This window comes from Chiroxiphia lanceolata, chromosome 2, assembly GCF_009829145.1.
Source record: "Chiroxiphia lanceolata isolate bChiLan1 chromosome 2, bChiLan1.pri, whole genome shotgun sequence".
Lineage (NCBI taxonomy): Eukaryota > Metazoa > Chordata > Aves > Passeriformes > Pipridae > Chiroxiphia > Chiroxiphia lanceolata.
Window position 1 is genome coordinate 65,292,175 of NC_045638.1, and position 21,206 is coordinate 65,313,380.

A 21,206-nucleotide genomic window follows, 5' to 3' on the forward strand; every position below is an offset into this window, starting at 1 on the left:
ATGGGGATTGAGTTCTTTCACTCTGTATGGGGTCATTTAGCAAATCCATAATTTGCCCTATTAACTAACACAGTGGAATAAAATTTAAATTATACATTCTCCTGAGACTATCAAAGAAATCCGACATCCAGAAAGATAAAGAAACACAGCAGCATTTTACCAAGCCTGCAGACAGCTGAACAGATGTCACAGCAGCCAGTAGTAGAACCAATCAAGGAGATAGAGATATGAATGTGCCAAGGGAGCAAACCCAGCCCCAGATGCCAGCACTAGAAGAATTCACCTCTTAACATCTGGTTTTACCAAGCATTCTCCATATGTGGGTGTATGTATTGGCTTTGTGCCTCATACACACAGAAAAAGAAAAAGTAGTAGAACACATTCAATGCTACCAGGAATAAGCAAAAAATCTGCCAAGTTTTTGCTGAAATTCTATGAATCTGACAATTGTTTTTCTATTTGTAAATGCACAATGTGTCCATGTTGCAGCTTTGCATGTGTATGTTTTAGACTGTCAAGGCCCTCCACCACCTTCTTGCCCTCCTTTGGACACTCTCTAACAGCTTATCTCGAAAACTCCATAAAAAAAAAGAGTCTGGGAAAATAAACACCTGAAGAAAAGCACAATGATCGGTGTTGTGGTGGGGGAAAAAAGGGGTTTTCCCCTAGAATTAAAAAAATGGTAACCTCCGAGGGAGTGGTGTCCCTTGGGGTTGATCCAATCAGCTCCCCTGCAAAATTTAAACATATCACACCAGGCCAGAAAAAAAGGGTGATGTTGTAGTTGAAGGAGAAGTGGTCATGTTCTGAGACCACGAAGAGAAAGAGAGGGGCCAGGAGCCCCATTGGGGGCCAAGGCCCCCCCAGCCCCAGCTGAGTGGCTGCAGAAACTTGGAAACAGTGTTAAACTGGACTGAGTACTGCAGCTAAGGGCTGGGGGAAGTTTCCTTGCTGTGAGTGGACAGCCAGAGATACTGAAAGCGGCAGCAGAGCAGCAGTGAATGAATTGTGGAAAAAAGCCAAGGAGATAAGAAGAAGCAGCAAAGATGGCATGCAGCCAAGCACAAAGACACAGAGATGTCTAATGGAGAGAGAGAGAGAGGACTAAGCTCTACAGAGACGGTTTGGAGTAAGAACTGAATCAAAAAAACCCAAAACCCCTTTGAGACCCCTCCTAGGAGGAGGGGAGTGGACTCCTACTTGAGGGTAATCTTGGAATGCAACAGCACCAGAGAGAGAGGAGCTAAGAAGCTCAGATGTCATGGAAGCTGGACCAGGATGGCCAGAAGGAATGCGGAGGAAGTGACCTTGCCCTCCCCACTGTTGCTGTCAGGCTGGCAGACAGAGACAGAGCAGAAGAGCTCTGATAGAACACTTAGGGCAAGGACTGAACTGAAAGCTGCCCTAAACGTTCTTACTCAAGGGAACTCAACCCTCGAGGAAGGGGCCTTCATGGGGGTCTTACACCCCATGATATGACGTAGTGAGGCGAGCTTTTGTTCCGGCAGTCACAGTCCATGGGAGAGAAACCTTCGCTTGGAGTTGAAGGGCTGAGAGGGGTGAGAGGAGACTCCCTTGTGTGTAATGGAGAGAGAGATCCAGCTACAACAATCCAGCTACAACTGCTGCATTGAAGAAGAGAGAGATTGCTACCCTGAATGTGGAAAAGATCGTTCCTTCTTCCCTTCTGAACTTTTACTGGAGGAAGAAGAGATTTGATCCAATGTAAATATTGCTTTATCATAGGAGAGATAGTTAGGATTGTGTATATAATGTATTATAATATTTATTTGTGTAGTGATTGCAATATAATTCCCTTCCCCCTGTATTGAGTCTTGTGTTGTGTCTGGAAAACTCCTCTCACACTGGGGTGAGTTGTGGGAGGGGCGCTTGGACTCGGGAATTGGATTTCTAGGGGTCTCAAACCACCACAAGTGTTTACAGAGCCATCGTGCTGTCTAGTCTTTTATATGGTTCCGAATTATGGGTCGTTTACTGCCACCACCTATGTCTCCTAGAACGCTTCCATCAACGCTGTCTCCATACAATCCTAAACATCCACTGGTCAGATTATGTGACCAATACATCTGTCCTGGAACAAGCAGCAATCACAAGTATTGAGGCCACGTTGCTGAGAACACAGCTGCGCTGGGCAGGACACGTCTCAAGGATGAAAGATCACTGTCTCCCTAAGATCTTGCTTTATGGTGAACTTGCCACTGGCTGCAGCAAAAGAGGAGGCCCGAAGAGGAGATACGAGGACTCCCTGGAACAACATCTCAGCCTTGACCATATTGATCATCATAACTGGTCTACTCTGGCCTCAAATTGGGAGGTCTGGAGGCACACTGTCTTTAGCTCTTCTTTTGAGAATGCACGTAGGATCACTCTCAAGGAGAAAAGACAACACAGAAAGATTTGCGTCTTGCTGATACCATCCAAGGAGTCTTTCTTCTGTGCCCTTTGCAACTGGACTTATTTGGCTTGCATTGGCCTCTGTAGCCACCAGCACACTTGTAGCAAATGTGGGTAGAGTCCTTCCCAAATCTTTGTTCGTAAAACCTAGCCATGATGATGACCTCTCTCTTATATTACAGTGGCCAGAACTGAGCACAATATTCCAGGAGAGGCCGCACCAATGCAGAGCGGAGCAGGACAATCACCTCCCTCGACCAGCTGGCGATGCTTTGCCTGATGCCCCCCAGGACACAGTTGGCCCTCCTGGCTGTCAGGGCACTGCTGACTCATATTCACCTTGCATCACTGAATACAATCTCTCTCTTGTTCATTTGCCTGAATACGATGAAAGTTGTTCCCTTCTTCACGTAGCTCCTTCACCCAACAACACAGCTCTTCAACCACAGAACACCTTCTGCAAAAGAAGTGTTTGTCAGTCCCCTGAGTCCAAGGCTTGGTGGATGCAGTTTGCTTCCAGAGTGGGAGGGAAGGTCTATAGTGAATGAGTTGTATCATGACTTTATAGCTAGGACCAAGGTTCCATATTCTGCAGACTTGGGGCCGCCTGGAGCTACTTTTATAGGGGTTTTTAGCATTGCTTTTTCTCATTGTGTCTCATATTAAGCTGGAAAATTGCTCAGAGACTAATCAAAAGAGTGACTGCCTGTTAACTCTGTGACAGTTGAAGAGTTTAAGAATATTACCACATATGACACTCCCAGGGCTTCAGCTACACCAGGGCAGGCATCAATTGGTTGAGCTCTAGGACTGTTGCAATAGGCTACAGCCAGCCCAGGCCAAGGCAAGCCTTATGCTACTGATTAGCACAATGTGTAGGTTCTTGGGGTCCTGAGCAGGTAAGTTTGTGCTCTGCAATGTGGAGGATAGCAAGAGGTGGGGGTTTTGGGGGGTTGTTGGCAACTGGGAGATTTACTTCAAAGTACACTCCTGATTTGAACTAAAGTACTGATGTAGAGACATTCTAAGTGGGTTAGGAGTTTGTGTCCTTTGAAAAGTGGTTTTGGCACTTAGAGTTCAGGCATCTAAATGCTTAGGTCACTTCTGAAAAATACTAAAACGTACCTTAGAATTCATACTGTAAGCCTCTATTTTCTCTCCTGCATGTCAGACTACACCCCCCTGCACAATTTTTAGAATGTCTTCCCAAAGGCACTACTTCTCACAGGTAGACCCAAGATATTTGCAATTCTCCAGCTGCACACCCTGGCTGAACTGCAAAATGCTTCTGCTGATCTGAGCTTTTGTAATTCTTTAATAGCTTTTATGGCTGTAGGCAGATATCTGCTCTCAAGTGTTTCTGAAGCAGAGGAAGAGAATCCAAGGGCCACAAATGTACACATCACCTCTTCCCCTCCTCATAATGAGATGGGAAAGAGAAGATTGAATCTTCAGTTATCTCTTGCATGTGTAGCACAAAAAGAAAAGCTATATGCCTGCTACGATCACTGGTTCATCCATCCCTGCAGGCACCTTTTTCAGCACTGTTCTAGCAGTCAACATAAAGTTATGTGGTTTACTTTAGAGAATGGAATAATACATAGATCTCAGATGAATATTGTATTTGCTAGCAATATAAAAACGAGGTACTATGGTAATTGTGGTGTTCATTATAGCACTATTTTTTAAATTAGTTTAAGCTGCTACATCTCATTCAGCATGTGCTAAACACTGAAATCTGCACCAAACTGATATTAGACTCCCTAACAAAGAACTTAAGTAAAATGAATTGAAAACCATTTCAAAGCAGCAGACTATCATTGGTGCTTTCAGCAATTCATGACAAATAACAAATAATTTCAAGTCTGAAATTAAGTCTCTTTTCAATTCTACATATCAATGTTACTTGTAATATTATATTTCTTTTAATATGTATATTTTTAATAATTAAAGTCAACATTGAACATTTATTCCTTCACATTCTTTGGTTGGTTGGTTGATTTCTGCTCGGACACCAAAATTCCAGAGAAATATATGTTTCTAGTATTTCTACACTTGATGCCATCAAAATGGAAGATCATCTAAAGTTTTTCCAATCTTTGCTCTTCTTTTAAGATAAACTAATCACTTCGGATTTTCCAGTGCCTAAGTTGGAATAGTTAAAACCACCACTATGATATATGTTTATGAGGGTGATGAAGACACTGCAATCTACCAAGAAATAGAATTCATTTAGAAGTTTAACTTTTTAAGGTAATACATTTAAATATCTACTGTTCAATATGTAGAGCCATTCTAGAACAACAGATTAAGCTGATTTATTTCAGGGCTAGGTAGACAAAGTCTTAAGACTTCAATTTCAGGACCAACAGTTTTAAAGACAGTGCATATCAGTAATTATCTAACTGAACAAAACCTGAGGATCACCTTTTGTTTTTTCTTTATTCTGTCACTACATTCTCTGTGTAAGATAATAAAAGTTACTTTTCGTTTTTTCTCTTACCTCCACTTTTTTTACTCAGTCCATTAAGTTCAGAGTCCTTAAGGAAAGAGGCATTTTTACATATGTTTAGAAAGCTGCAGGAACAGTCTAAAGTCCATGTTCTACCTCGCAAACAGATGTTCAACTTTTCTTAGTTCACTATGTGGTGCCTGGTGCTCTTTTAGAGCTATCTTCTGGCTTCAAGATCCATCACCTTCCTTCAGCCAAATGATATTAAAAGTTATTTTGTTCCTGTAAGTCATGTTTTCATACATATTTGCTTAAAACATCCTTTGAATCTCATACTCTTTAAAAAAGAATCTCTCTGCAATCATCAGTGTCTAACCCTGAGGACTCCATCACGATCTTTATTGTCTAACACTAACTATTTTTTCATATCTAAACAGATTACAAAGTTCAAGACTTATCTATCTTTCTTCTTAGATCACTTAGAATGTGTTTTGAGACACTTATGAACAGAAAAAGAAATTCACTTTTATCTCTAATTGAAAAGAAGAGAAAAATTAATATCTATTACTTCCATTTTTGTTCTCTTAGAGAGTATTAATTCATAACCTATAAGACTCCCTCTTACCCATGGCAGCAACATTTTAATATGTAACTTTGACACTCTAGACATGTAATGTAAAATTATCAAAATTTCCGCTTTCACTGATAAGTCCCTTAAGTAAAAAGTTTCATTATCCACTTTAGCTCTAAGAGATAAAAGAATATTTAACTAACACATAAAAGTTGGACTATTTAGGTTTTATTGGTTTCATTTAAGCTGCTGCTCAGACTAAGAAGCAATTTTCCTTATTATCACTAGCTTTCAAAGAATTGAAAAATGGCAAAGCATGAAATTAATCATAACATAGCCAGGTCTTCTTCTCTTTAGAAATAACTGGTTTTTCTTCAAGAATTTCTATTATCATCTCTTTTTTAATGTGTCAAACATTCACTTTGCTGAAGTTTTTCCCTTATGTCACTTTGTTAACATCAAATCTTTAAGTAAACCTACATCTCAGCAGTGATTACATTGAATGTATCAAAGAAGAAATTTAGAGTCTCTGAAAAGTGTTAATGATGGACTGATTGCTATCCTATTTCTGATATTTTAAAATGCTCTGTAGGGTCATTTTCTGTCCTCTGAATCTTACAAAACTGTAGAGGGAGACCAAGACTAAACAAAACAAGCAAACAAACAAGAATGTCCCTGATATGGGACATGCCAGGAAAAGATTTTTAGAGGAATCTTCTAGGAGAATAAAATACTGTTGAACAAAATTGTTTTAAGAGGAACAGAATCCAGAATTTCGTAGGGAGTCTGAATGGAAACTAGATGATTTGGTAACAATTTTTTAAAAAAAATTTTTTTACATCTCTGAAGAGAAGAAAAGAAGTTAACACATCAAAAGAGAAAAAACAGAGGAACTGACTTAGATGAGAATACCAGAAGATGAAGAAAAATAATAGTCATCCTGTCTCATTTGGCTTATTATCATCTATTCACACATCGGGAGAAACAGATATTATACGCCTATGAATTCTGAAGGAACTTAACTAGGAATCTCTTTGCTAGGAATAGGGAAGTTACGAAAGCTAGCAGCCAACTTCTTGTCAACTACAATGATAACTTAACAAGGACTCTTGGGAAATATGTAGAATCACAAACAAGTAATTTTAGTTTCTCTACTTTGAAATCATTACACCACAGAATAAAATAGGTGGAGAAGGTGGTAAATATAATGGAAAGAGTTAACAAGGTTTGTAGAAAGAAATATCTTTGAAAGAAATAGAGTCTTTGAAGGAATTTATAAACATATAAACAGGAGTAATTCACTATGTAAATGCGCTTATATTTCAAAATGTTCTTGACAGTTCTTCTTCATTAAACAAAAGGAAAAGGTACTCACTTCAAGAGGGTGTCACAGAGAAGACACAATAAATGACAACCCATAGCATTGTGTAACAACTGGCTGAAGTCTGTCTAATCAGCAGGGCCCTTGCCGTGCTGGTGACAGAAGAGTGAAATGTTTGAGGGTGGAAATCAAAGCTCCTGAGAAATCATGGTCATTGCATGCTGTCCTGCTGCAGGTGCTAATCAAAGCAGTGCAGGAGACAGGTAAGAACCCTACAAGCACTGCTAATAGCCAAAGTGAATAAATGACAATAGTGGATCTGGACAACAGGTATCTGGACTGTGAATCCAGATGGTGGATCTGAATAACAACCAGTGAGCCAGGAGTTTTTAGAGTACTTGATTAGCTCACAAGAACTTACTTGATTGCTCATGTCCTTACTCACTCACTAGCCCACAGCGTTACATTTCCTAACAGAAAGGTCTCTGCTGCTCTGGGAGGGCTGGGCAGAATGTTTTATCGGTCTATGATGTGCTGCTGGGCATCACTGGCAAAGGTCCCTCCCTGGGTTTCCCTGTGTTTTGTCTCCACACAGCTCTCTGATCTCTGGGATCTTCCCCTGCTTTCCAGACCTTTCCTCCAGTCAGGATTGTTGTCTTCTTTCCAAGATCATTTATTCCTTACAGAAATTGAATTTTTAGCACCCATTCTTTTTTGTGGGTCATGGTCCCTGGCTTCCTCAGTCTAAGCAACATGTATGCAGAAGAACAATACATTAGCAGACCATCAGTTGCTTGTCTCTTCTGTTATTAAATGGAGGATTCAGTACATGACAGTACTGTTTAACTGTTGCAAAATTTACAGTCAACCTGTACCCACTGCAGCTACCAAGTAGGAGTCTTCTGTTCGAGAGTTCAGAAGCTCAGATCTGGACATTCAACCTTCTACTCACCACCCACCATCGCCATCTACCCGCAGTTATTTGTAGCCTATTAACATACACAGACCAATACTCCCTAAAATCATGAATATGGAACATCTTCCAGTGGTGTCTATAGCTATCCATTTGCTATTGAAAGGGTCCTAGTGATCCGATAAAACTCAACACCTAAATATTGGATGGGTAAACCACTGGTGGACCCTGTGCAATATTTTGTCACTAAATATGAAACCATGTGTACTGTGGGTTGAAAAAGTAATTAAAATTCACTGTACTAAACACCCTTTTTAATAATTGCATAATCTCCTAATTTGTCATACTTATTTTTGAAAATATTATCATTTCCTTATAAGTTGTGTACATGTGATTTTATGTTTAGAATTGTTAATACCAAGCTTGAAAGAATGCATAACATACCAGATAAGAACTCTAGCATTTTCTTTGATTTGATGAATCTAAATGATTGACTGCTACTTGGACGTGCATGAATATGATTTCAGTTAACTTCTAAATGGTTCCATTAATATAATTATTGATACAATATTTATTTTTTAAAAAAATCTAAGTCCAAACCCTTTTTACATATACATGCTATAAATATTTATGTTCTCATATTTTAATAAAATACTTGACCACAATTAATTTATTTGTTTTGGAACTGGAAGGTATTATGACTCGCAAAAATCTCCTCAAATCTTTTCTGCAACTGCTCTTCCCATACCCTTCACAGACGCATATAAAAAAGGAATTGCTTCAAAAGTCTACACTGAAAATAATTCCTAGAAATACATTCTTTGTGTCATTTATACTATGATTATATCTCTACCCTCAGGGCTTATATGTGCTTACTGTTGTACAAACATAAAAGAAAATAATGTCTTTGTCTCAACAGGTTTATAGTGGTATACTCGTAACATAAATGATAGGAGGAGAGGGATCTCAGTTGTCTAGATTGCTTATGGCATAATTAATTTCATTTTGATGTATACATTACAAATCAAGTGAGAAAAATTCCATTTCAGGGTTTGGATTGTAGACATCTGTCTACATTCATTTTATGATTTCTTGTTGTGGGTTTATTCTGGCTGGATTTCAAACTCCCACAAAATTGCTAAAAGTTGGGAAAGGTCACACAGGCAAAACAGACTCAACATGAGGATAATATTAAAATTTATTGCTAACAGGATAGGAACTAAAGAGTGAGAGATAAGAAAATTTTAAACAGCTTTCCCTGTGATAAAGTTCTGATGATCCCATGTATTTCCAAGGATTTATTCGTTCTTGTAGGTGAAAAAGAAGTAGTGAAGAATGTTGAACAAGAAAGGAAAGTTCTGATCTTTTTCACACCTTTTTCAAACCACCCCTCCTCCCCGTACATCAGTGCAGGAGGAGAAGTCCCTTCTTTAATCTCAGGGCTATAGCTCTTCCAAATCTGTCACACTTGAGGGTCTCTCTTCAACGGGGTGCAGGGGGTCTCTGCACTCTGATGGTCCTTCATGGGCTGCAGGGGGACAACCTGCCTCACCATGATCTTCACCATGGATTACAGGGGAGCCAAAGCTCTGAGTCCTTCCCCTGCTCCATGGGGTCCCTCCCAGGGGAATAAGTTCTCAGGAGACCCCTCCAAGTTGAGTCCACCTCTCCTCTGGGCCACAGGTTCTGGGTTGCAGCTCAGTCTCTATACCCCGATAGAATATAGTCCATTTTCATGGAATATAGTCTCTGACAGAGGGTATTATACCAGCATGGATTCCCCACAGGGCTACAAAGTCCTACCCAGAATAAACCTGCTCCAGCATGGCTTCTCTCTCCAAGTTACAAATTTTCCAAAGGACTTCACTCCCTCTTAGGCCTCCCACGGTATGATAGTAATCCTCCTTCATTTCATGCATCCACTTGTTCCATCCTGGGTGCAGCTGCACCACAGCAAGGCCCTTCAGCCTGTCCCGACTCAGTCAGAGGCTTGGCCAGCCTGCCGCTGCCCCTTCCCACTGTGGCAGGGGAGGTAGCAAGGCCACCTGAAGAGCCTCTTCTCTCGCTGGAATTTCTTCTGTGCAGCAAACCTTCTCTTCCACCTCTCTTAAATATGGCATTCATAGAGGCGTTACTAGAACTTTCAATTGGTTTTCCTCCTTGGTCTGCATCAGGAAGCCCACCCTGGAACTAACCATCTTCAGCTCCGGGGCGGGGGGGAAACTAGTAAACCCACGACACTTCTAAAATGAATAAAAATTTATTCTAGTGGAATTGCAAAAACTTTAAGGATTTGAGGAGTAGATTTTCTGAAGTCTTTCTGTGTGTGCATGTGTGTGCATGTGTGCTTGGACGACACTCCTGTACTCAAGAGAACACCTACTGAGACTGTTGTACTTTATGTTTGTAGGTATACATTATCTTTTTTAAAGAAATCAAGTATTTGTTGCAGTCATAAGGAAGATAAATGACCACATGATCTAATGATCTGATTTATTAAGCTTGTCTTTTTTTTTCTAAAGAAATATAATTAATATTCATGTAGCATAATATTTAAATTGAAGCCAAACAAGTACTTTTCTTTTTTTTGTGTGGAAGAATAATGTAAATTGTGAATCATAATTCCACAAGAAGTCTTCCTAAAACTGTTCTTACTACTTTAAAGCTTTTATGTGATTGACACAGTTACAGCAGGGTTAAATTTTTACAAACTGCTAAGTTATATTTCTTTGACACATGCTTTGTATTATACCTTTGCTGCTGTTAGATAAGATAAAGTAAGATTGATCTGCTTTCTTCACATAAAGAACTTCACAGTCCTCATGCGTTTTGAAAGGGTATAGAGTAATCCTTCTTGTTCCTTTACTACTCCAGTTATTTCTGAATTTGTCAGACTGAAATATTAATGGCATGAACATTAATTTTTAATTTTTTTTTTAAATACCCTATGTTACTTTGGAAATTATAATACAGGTAGAAAAATGCGGGGTGGGAGGAAAGGGAGGTGCTACTTTTGAAGTACTTTCAGAAAGGAAGAACACTGGCTGTGGCTATCCTTGATGGACAGTAGTTGTTTTTTCCCCAGTCTTTAATCTTTGTTATAGACAGAGGTAATATCTAATAATAAATTTCTCCTTTTTTTGTGACAATATAAAATACAACTATAAAAAATATGTCCAGTTAGTCAACAGGGCGCCTTAGCATATTTACTGGTGAAAATTCAAAAGGGAATTTTCATGAAAACTTTTAGACATAATTGACAATTGCAAACAAACAAATATTATTATTAAAATGACATTAGAAGAATCAGTGATTTCCTTTTCATTTTATAGATTATGTACTTACAAAAATGAAGCTGAACTACTTTGCACTTGAAATGCCTATTCTCACTGCCTCTTCCCTCTCTACCAAGCTTTATTCTTGTTTTGACATGTTAAAAATCACAAGGATGAGTTATTAGTCAGTGAAGTGACAGTATATCTTAAACTGTACTTTTTAGTAATAGCATACATGAGGCAGAGAAATCTAATGGAAAAAAGTAAAACGTATACACCAGCTTTTCAGAAACATAAATTTCACATGTAAAAAGGTGCTAAGCTTCCTAAGCTTGTGAGACTTCCTTTTCACAACTGGAGCTTAGTTTAACTTGAAACTGATTTTTTAGTAAACCTCATGAAAGAAAGGGAAGCTAATGGCTAGTCAGTATTTAAAGACATTTAAGGAGAAATAAAAAATACTTTAGAGTTCTCCCAAACCCTTAAGTGAAAATAGCATATAATGTTAGCTAAATAAAAGAAAATATGTTTTAATACAAGGGGCTTAAAACATCAGGCATTGGAAACATGATATTTCATATATATGGTGAATAAAAGTCTGCGTAACAAACAAAAGCCTCTCTATGGAGAATTATTTTTTCCCTGCGGAACCAATACACAAGAAGTGAGGAAGATGTATTGTTGAGCCAAATTACACTGAGGGGAAACATAAATAAACTCCGTAAGTCTGTCAGATTCAAAGAAGTCTTTCAGGCTGGAGGCAACACACACATGATGGGTACGACGTCACAGTGCCAGTTGTTATATAATAACAATTTTAAAATAAAATCATATCCCAAATTACATTTACCATTTATTTTTTTATCTTTAATTCTAGCTGAGCTCATAAAATTGAAATACTAGAGAATCACTCACTTGCATATTAGATAGGCAGTGAAACTAAGAATTAGTTTCAAGTATCTTAGGTAAATAACACAGTAAATATACCAGATCATGAATATTCTTTCTTTCACAGGCACACTGCATTTACAGTTGCTTCAGCAGAATATTTAAGAATGTCAGTCTAAAATGTGTATTACTCTCATGCAAATTGTTTGCAATCTTCCAACACAAAAATGCTGACTATACCTTTCTGTATAAAAAGCAAGGGAAAAATAAAATAGTATCTTATTTAGCCAGCTAAAATTAAAAAAAAAAAAAAACTTTTTCCAAAATTATTACAGTTTTTTTTTCCTCTTCTTTAGACTAAGAGGGAGAAGAATATAATGGAATTTGAGATATTATTCACAGTAATATATTTTTTTAAATTTAAAGTACATTAATCTCAAGTTTAGGAGTAAAATTACTGATATTCAGAGAAACTAGGAAGAAACATAGTCACTAGAGCACTTTTCTGTAATGTCAGAATTCTCTTTACAACTGCAGTTTTCTACAACTGCTTTAGACTACAAAATTGAAGTTGGGTTCACCTCACCTTCAAAATACTGTAACCTTTGGTTTATGGAAATAAAATTTGAAACAGTAATCAGTAGTTGCTTTTAATACACTGTATCTCTATAAAGCATCCAAAGTATTCAATCTAAACTGATTTTTTAGATCCAATATTTAAATACCCTTACATAACCATAGGAATTGTTTTCTCAGTTCTATCTAATCACATCTAGTAGTTTTTGGATAGTTTGTTTCTAAACTGTACTTATAACTGATCCTATTAATTGTAGCATGAAAAACATCACACAAAGTCCTAATTATAGTCATTCAATTAGTGTTTCATTATGTAGCGATGTTTAATGCAACTAACATCAGTGAATAGTACCATTTTCTTTCAGCCTGGAAGGTAGATACTCCTGCAGTAGGACTCCTTTAAGGCAATCTATCCATTCACATGCACATATATACTGACAACTATTACAGAAATCTAAGCCAGAGAAGCAATGGCATTAAATATCGAGGAATCCTTTTCGGAACCTGAATATATCCAGTCTGACCCAATTTCATTTGGAAGGAACGGTACAAGAACAGGCACTCTAAACTTTAAACCTAGATATAGCTTCCTGCCCTCCAAATCTGATGTACTGTGGGGTCTGCAAAGAGACGGATTTTAGTATGTTTGAGTTTCTCACCTGAGGTAATGTCTGTGTCACTTCAACTTTCAAGACTGAAGAAAGTTATATTCTCAATTCAAGAAAACTGAGCTTCTCCCAAACTGATGTTACAGTTCTTCCAGTAACTCCCTTCTTTGTAGTCTGATCTTCTGCCTGTGTGAGTCTGTGGCAAATTCACACCAGCTTTTAATAAAAAATGTCAAGGCTGAAGGTCCTGTCTGTCATCTACCATAGGCAAAGAAACAACTGAGAATTCGTATTAGAATTTCTATACATCAAATGAACAAGTAAGAAGACCTGCTTGTTTTCCCCTTACTCTTGGCATTCCACTGACTTTTGTTTGAATTTTCCATTCTCTACATTTTTTCTACTTGAATTATAACTTTAGGTATTTGACCCTGCCTTTGTTTCTTATGTTAAAAGAGAAATGAACAATAGGTGAGAAAACATGGAGATTTTTATTTTAAAAATATTTGCAGAACTACATTTTTATTAGATTAGTAAAAATGATCAGATGGATGGAACACCACTCCGATGAGGAAATGCTGGGACAGTTGGTGTTGTTCATCTTTACATATTTATGTTAGACATTCTGCTTTGTATAATTTAACCATAAATACTGCCACCATCCCATTACCAATCTTAATAGTTAAGTTCCCTTTCACCTATGATTTTCTAAGTATTTGACATAAAACAAGCTTCAAATAGAAAAAAACAGAAATTGAAGAAAAAATTGTAAAATTTATTTTATAGAGCGTTAATTAAAATAGGATTAATGCTGAGGCGTAGAAACTGCATTAGAAAAATCTGCATCTGAGAACTAAAGATAAATTTAATGATACAATTTTCAGAACTTAGAAATAATCTTCTTCTTTTTCCACGTAAACCTCAGCTAAAATTTAAACAAAGTCATTAAAAGGACAACTCATATAGTTTTAGTAATTTTCCACCAAAGGATTGAATCTCACAAATGCTTTCAGAAGAAATTCAGTTGGATATGGGACAGGTCAGTGAATCTAAAGAATAATTTGCTTCCTAGCATTGTTTTTGCATCTCCAAAGCAAAAAGGTCTACTCCTACAGACTCAAAGATGACAGGTGATGTTAAAGAATTGAGATGTGAAAATGAAACCCTTAACTGAGATCATATATAGAGTGATATATCTATACAAAACACCTTTAAAATCCTACTCTAGAATTACATTTCTATTTATTTCTTTTTATATGCTTCTAAGGACTATCATTTTAACACAAAGTTTATTTTAGTAAATCAGTCTCATATCACTAAGCAAATAGCATACTTGCCATGTCAACGTCATCCTTATTATACTCCTCAAATTTTCTCCTTAAATTATTCTCATTATTTATATCCAGTTCAAAGATTATTAGTTTCTTGTAATCTATAAAATAGAAATTGCTTCATTTATTTGTAGACTTGTTTAAATTGCATTTAAATGCAATGTATCTAGTTCTTATATCTTATAAGACACCCTGTGCAGTGCTAATAAAAGTAATTTCACAATATGATATCTCATACATAAGTTGGGACATGTGTCTGTGTCTGGTAGCCCTTTTTTTTTCTTTTTTTTTCCTTTAAATAAGACGGCTAATCTGTGTATAATCCTTTCTTTAAATTAAATTCTGACATTATGTGACAGAATCATGTTTGGAATTAATGTGAATCTTGATATAGGCAAACCAAATAATTACTGCAGTCTTCTGATCCATCTTAATGTTCACACTTATTAACAAAGTTTTAGATATAAAGCAATCACTATCATTCATTTGGTGAGGATTAATTCACCAAAGATAATATAAACCACTGTCAGTGGATTTACATTGCTAAGTTTTTAGGATACAGTTCAGCTAACTCTACAAAGGCAGTCTTTCAGAAATCGCTGCCATCTTGAACAGAAATTAAAGGAAGTTAAAATAAATACTTGAGGCATGAAATGTGTGTACATAAGTATCTTGATTCAGTTATCTACAATGTTTAATAAAATAAAGACTTAGAAAGAGGATGATTCCATTGTATTTTGAAGTTTAATTTATGAGGAAAAACAATCTATACATTAGTGGCTTTATTAGCAGTGGCTTTGCTTTTAACATGTTAGAACAATCTTATCAAAAATACGAAAAGCATAAGCGATTTGGTACTGCAGAAATATTGCAATAAAGTATGCTGACCCTTTCAAGTTAACTTCAGGAGCAATATAGTATACTATCTATTTTAGGTAGGAAAAACAAAATACATTTTCTGAGGACACTTTGAAATTGTAGTTTATCAACAATTTTGGTAGGGAGTTACCTGGAATACAAAGTTCTGTTTTATCCTAACAAAGATCTCTGGGAGACTAAATGCAGATTTCTAAAGATGGGATGGATCAGAAATTAAAATACTCAGACCTGAGAAACATAATTTTAAGATATGCCTTTTTGCTGACTTGCTGTGATTAAAGATTATCTGGCGTTACCAAAATAAATGTTTCTGAATTGGATAAAAATAAATAAATCAGTCGACTGAGATTTGGTTTCATTCCACATAGATATTTTTCTCCATTTGAGGGAAAATAAAAGTTAACATGTTCTGCAATATTAATCTAAAGGAAACATCACCATTTTTCTCTCAAATTTAAACTATTGCTGGTAGCTAGTGGACTATACTTAGATCATCCTCTCTGTAAATTAACTAGTTTATTGCTAACAATTTTTTTTCCCATTAAAACAGTTATCCACAATCACATGGACATCTGTATTTTTGACTCTGTCCCCCAATATGGATGTGGAATCAAAAATCTTTAGCCTTTTCAGGCAAGAAATTTGTTAAAACTTCAAATTATTTAAATATTTTTTTTTCATTACACCATAGCACACACAGTCCAGATGCTGGATTTTGCATTTGTCCTTTCATAAAATTCTGTTGATGCATTTTTCCACCCTTTTTAGGATACTCTGGGTGGCTCTACCCTGCAATGTACTGACTCATAACCTGAAGCTCAGTGTTACCTTCAAGCTTGATGTCAGTCTGCGCTCCCTTGTCTCCTGCAGGTGTTTGATAGTGATTTTAATCAGGACAGGTACCAGAGTAGAGCCCTATTTTATCCCACTTAATCTGAAGATCATTATTACCGTCTTTCAATTCCTACTCTGATTTAAACATTTCATGTAAACTACATTTTTTTTTACTTTTAGTTTTTTGGCAAATTAAATTATTTGCTGAGGAAAAATTAAATGGGAAAACACATAGATGCATAAATGCACAACAATAACCCTTTTTCTTCCTTTTTTAAATGTGTGAGCTTTCTTCAATTGTGGCATTTTAACCACAGAAACCAATAACAAAAAATGGTGAAGGTAGGCAATGACCTTCTGAAAATACAAGATATACATGTAATGTGTCAGACTAATTCTGTTTCCTCTCTGGTTTCAAATTCATAACTGTCTTTGGGGAAAAAAATGGAAAAAGAAACCAAGGCTTTATTTTTCCTTGCAACGTCTCCATATTTATTAAATGCAATCAGCATTTTGATGTGTTATTTTCTGTAGCAGAAATAGCAGAAGAATTGTTAAGGGTGCTTACCCTCATTTCTAATGTTAATTGTAAAGAAATAAATTGTTTATATTCTGTTTTACACAGTGCTGAACACTTCCTGTTAAATATTGCGTGCATGTTTATATTTATATATAAATACAAATGTATAAGAATGTATGTGTTCACACTAAATACACATATCATAATTTGCTTTAGAGGTCATAATGAGGTATAACATATTTTTTATATTGAATTTCCCTATAATTGTGGTGGTGTAATTGTAGGCAATAAAAATAAAACCCTGTTGTGGTGCAGATGTTACCAGGTTTTATGTTTTTATTATATGCAAATTAAATCATACAACTCTGGGTTTATCTAAATCATAGACCTGGACTTCCCCTGTTTCCTACATTCATTTCACAGGAAATACATTGTATGTTCAATCACTCATGGTTGAATAAAAATTATCAGGAGTTAACTTTATATTTAGATAGCCAGACTTCTAGGCCTGGCTTCTGAATCCCCAGGCCCAGATAGAAAGCCTAATGAATAGCAGCTGTGTACTTCAGCCAGTTCGAAGCACACAGAAGAATCCTCCATCTCCACCCAGTACATAATTTCTATGAAAGAGATCTCAAGTCTGTGATTCAGATGAGAACTGTGATGTCACTGGGTGCTGTTAGGGCTTATCAAATAATTAGTAGGCTAGTGAAAATGTATCAACATCTCCAAATGTTGTTGTTTTTTTTTCTAGATCACAGATCACTTTGCATCTTGTTTAACGGAGGATTCCTAACATAAAGTATATCATACCTATGATAAGCACTCTTTTCTGCCTGTCTGCCTATTTATTTTGACTTGAAAACTTTTGACTGTAAAAATTTAGATCACAGATATTTGAAAAATATTTATCTTATAAGAATAGAAATCAAACTAAAAAGCTTGGAACATTAAAAATTATATTTCCAGTAATGAAATTGATGGCTGTGGAAATAATTTACTATTAGAATATTCTGGAGAAGAACCTGGGGGTCCTGGTGGACAACAAGCTGTCCATGAACCAGCAGTGTGCCCTTGGCCTCAAGAAGGTCAATGTTGTCATGGGGTGCATTCGGAAGAGCATTACCAGCAGGTCAAGGGAGGTGATCCTGCCGCTCTACTCAGCCCTGGTGAGGCTACACCAGGAATGTTGTGACCAGTTTTGGGCTCCTCAGTACAAGAAAGACATGAAGCTCCTGGAGCAGATTCAGCAGATGTCCAGTAACAAAGTAAAAAAGGGACTGGAGCACCTGACTTATGAGGAAAGGCTGAGGGAGTTGGACCTGTTCGACCTTGAAAAGAGATGACTGAGAGGGCACCACACCAATGTATATAAGTATCTGAAGGGAGGGTGTCAAGAGAATGGAGCCAGTCTTTTCTTGCGGTGCCAAACAATAGGACAAGAGGCAACAGGCAGAAATTGATGCACAGGAAGTTCCACTTGAACATGGGGAAGAATTTTCTTACTATGCTGGTGACCACACACCAGAATAGATTGCCCAGAGAAATACTGAAGTCTCCCTCACCATAGATATTCAAGAGCCATCTGGATGTAATCCTATGCAATGTGCTTTAGGATGACCCTGCTTGAGCAGGGAGGTTGGACTGGATAATCCACGGTGATCCCTTCCAACCTGACCCATTCTGTGATTCTGTGATTAGATGGAAATTAAAAACAACCTGTTAGTTCTAGCCAATGGTCCACCTAGGTGAATCATGGATTGACTAAAGAAGAGTACAGGTAACATAGAACAGTGCCTTTCTAGTGCTTATTATTAATAGTAAAAATTGATTTGGAAGAAGAAATTTGAAGCAATAACTTTCTGCTAAGAGATAAGTGAAGACTCTTCTTGATTTCAGTTTGAACCAAAGGTTTAGGTAAACTGTTCTACCACAAGATTTAGAAATCCAACAGTGTTTTAATATGCTTTTAAATACATATTCAGAGGGCTGTTACCAAATAGCATTGTATAGTTTCTTAAAATTAAAGACAATATTTATAGTTATTGTGGTAGTCTTTCTCTTTCAGTTAATGTTATATTCAAATAGATAAATATTTTGAATTGTGAAGATGTACAAAGCCATCTTGATGATATAACAGCTTTGGTCAAATAGTCCTTTAGGTGAATAATTGTGATATTCAGGAAGTACACATTTCTGTTCTTGGGGTGTCTGAAATTGCTCTTGAGATCAGAAGAGTATTTGAAGCAAAACATTTGTCACAATAGAGTTACTAAGAATAGTTATTATAGATTCAGTAGAAGAGAAGGTAGGCTCCATTTTGACTCATACTGACTGCAGAATTTAGTTGTCTGGAATAATCTACGTGAAAGAAGAAGGGGTGCTCTACCCTTCATGGCTGCATTACAAGTTGCAGTTTTGATGTTGTAGGGTTATCCTTTCTTCAATATTATTTCTACCCTATCTGTTCTAGATATGTCAAAGAAGCCATAAGAGACTAAATTTGTTAGATTAAAGCAGGCATACAAATCATTATCTATTACCTTAAAATTACGATGTTCTACTGCTGCTGAATTATAATATATTCTTGTTCATAATAAACTACCAGTATTGAAGTATATCATGCAGAATGCATGTGGGTAGGAAAAGATTTTTTTTTTCCTCTCAGATCTTGATTCTTGCTGTTTTGAAACTTCTGACAACATAGACTCAACAGTAAAGGTATCGCATGTAGAACCTAATTTTGTTAGCTAAGGAATCATGAACAGACAAAAATTGCTGTTGCACACTAGGTTAGGAGAAGGTATTACTAATCTAAGAACAACCACACAAAAAAGTCCCAGGTGCTTATCAGCAAATTCAATTACATTAACAAAAAAATGGCTTATAAATGCAAAGCTAAGAAGGCGTTTACATCGTTCAGGTGGTTTTTTTTACTGTTGCCTTTTCATGGATATTTACCTGAATTTGATGAGATAGGAGTAAAAGGAAACATCAAGTATTCATAGGCAGACCACATATATTAAAAAGAATGAAATTGCTCTGCATATAGTAGCTTACCCAGCAGATTGTCACAGCATGTACTCTCATTAGGATGTCTGCTTGAAGCTTAGATTTCTGGTACAAGGTAAAAATAGAATATTCAGGTGATGGAGGCTAGACACAAGTATTTATCATTATACAAAACTGTTTTTCAGAGAACTGTGAAGTCTATAGGTCTTTTGTAATATATATATACTGACAGTTATTTTAGGCTGTTTTCAGATGCACTTTATGATTCTTCTTTATGATTTCTTCTTTAAACTAACCAGTGACTTTCACTCCATGTTAATGGAAATTTGAGTTTTGGGGATAGCAGAAAAAAGCAGGGAAAGTTGATTGTTTTGAGAATAGTTTTGATACCAATTTGTATGCATTTGAGTTAATTTCTAGCCGGCTGGGACACAGTGTCTCTTTATATCATTTAGTTTTTGTTCCTGGAAAAGCCAATTTCTAAAACTATACCAGAATTGCACAGTACATGGAAAAGAATAAACCTGGATGAAACTGATAGCTGTGACAGAGAGGGAGGGAAGCAGAAGGGAGAAAGGGAGAGAGGGAGGGAGGAAGGAAGGAAGGAAGGAAGGAAGCAGAAGGGAGGGAGGGAGGAAGGAAGGAAGGAAGGAAGGAAGGAAGGGGTCAATACGGGAGTCTGGCTTTCTCAGGCTGAAGCCTAAGACACAATAAAAGGTGCCTTACTTGGAACTTATTACTTATGGCACAGAAGTATGGCACTTCTTTTAGATGCTTTCTACCATTACTACCAAGAAACATCTCCCTGTATCCACTGAAAATGAACTTCTGTGTGCAGCCTGATCCTCACCAAAGCAAGTGACAGACATCCTCACAGCAACAGTACCTTAGAGAACATATCAATAAGATTATGTGATAAAAAGGGAAATTAAAAACAAAACAAAACAAAACAAAAATCCCACCAAAAAACCACAACCCTCACAGTAAAACTAGATAGACTGTCAAAAAGAACAAACAAAACAAAGGCTTTTTTTTTTTTTTTTCCAGAGGATTCAATGCAAAAACAAGACTATCTGTGGGAAAGTGTGTTTGAAAAGTTGCTCTATCAACACATGATTGTAACAGAAGCCATCTCCTATGAAGAAAGGTTAAGAGAATTTTTTAACCTGGAAAAGAAAAGCTGCAGGGAGTTCTCAGTGTGGCCAAGAAGATAAATAGCATCCTTACTTATATCAGAAACAGTGTGGCAAACAGGACTAGGGCAGTGATTGTCCCTCTGTACTCAGTAGTGGTGAGGCTGCAACTTGTTCAGTTTTGGGTGCCTCACTACAAGAAAGACATTAAAGTGCTAGTGTGTGTCCAAAGGACAATGAAGTGGTGAAGGGTCTAGAGCATAAATCTAGTCCTCTTATAAAGAGCAGCTGAGGGAGCTGGAGGTGTTCAGCTGGAGAAAAGGAGGCTCAGAGGGAACCTTATGTCTCTCTACAACTGTCTGAAAGGAGGTTGTAGCAAGGTGGGGGTGTGAGTCACTGGATCAGTAAAAGTATTATTAGACCTGTGATATAAAACCAATTGTGGGTTTTCAGATTATGTATAACGGGAATGATTTTC

At 36.9% G+C, this 21,206-nt stretch overlaps 1 long non-coding RNA gene across 2 annotated transcripts; it reads left to right on the forward strand.

Annotated features, from left to right (window-relative positions):
- Positions 1 to 3,162: 3,162 nt before the first annotated feature.
- LOC116783022 lies at positions 3,163 to 20,729 on the forward strand. Of its 2 annotated transcripts, none has more exons than XR_004355434.1 (3): positions 3,163 to 3,314; positions 6,899 to 7,022; positions 20,643 to 20,729. It is a non-coding gene; the product is annotated as an uncharacterized LOC116783022 (long non-coding RNA). The 2 variants fall into 2 exon arrangements; XR_004355435.1 differs by having other exon boundaries at positions 3,248 to 3,314; positions 6,896 to 7,022.
- Positions 20,730 to 21,206: the final 477 nt, after the last annotated feature.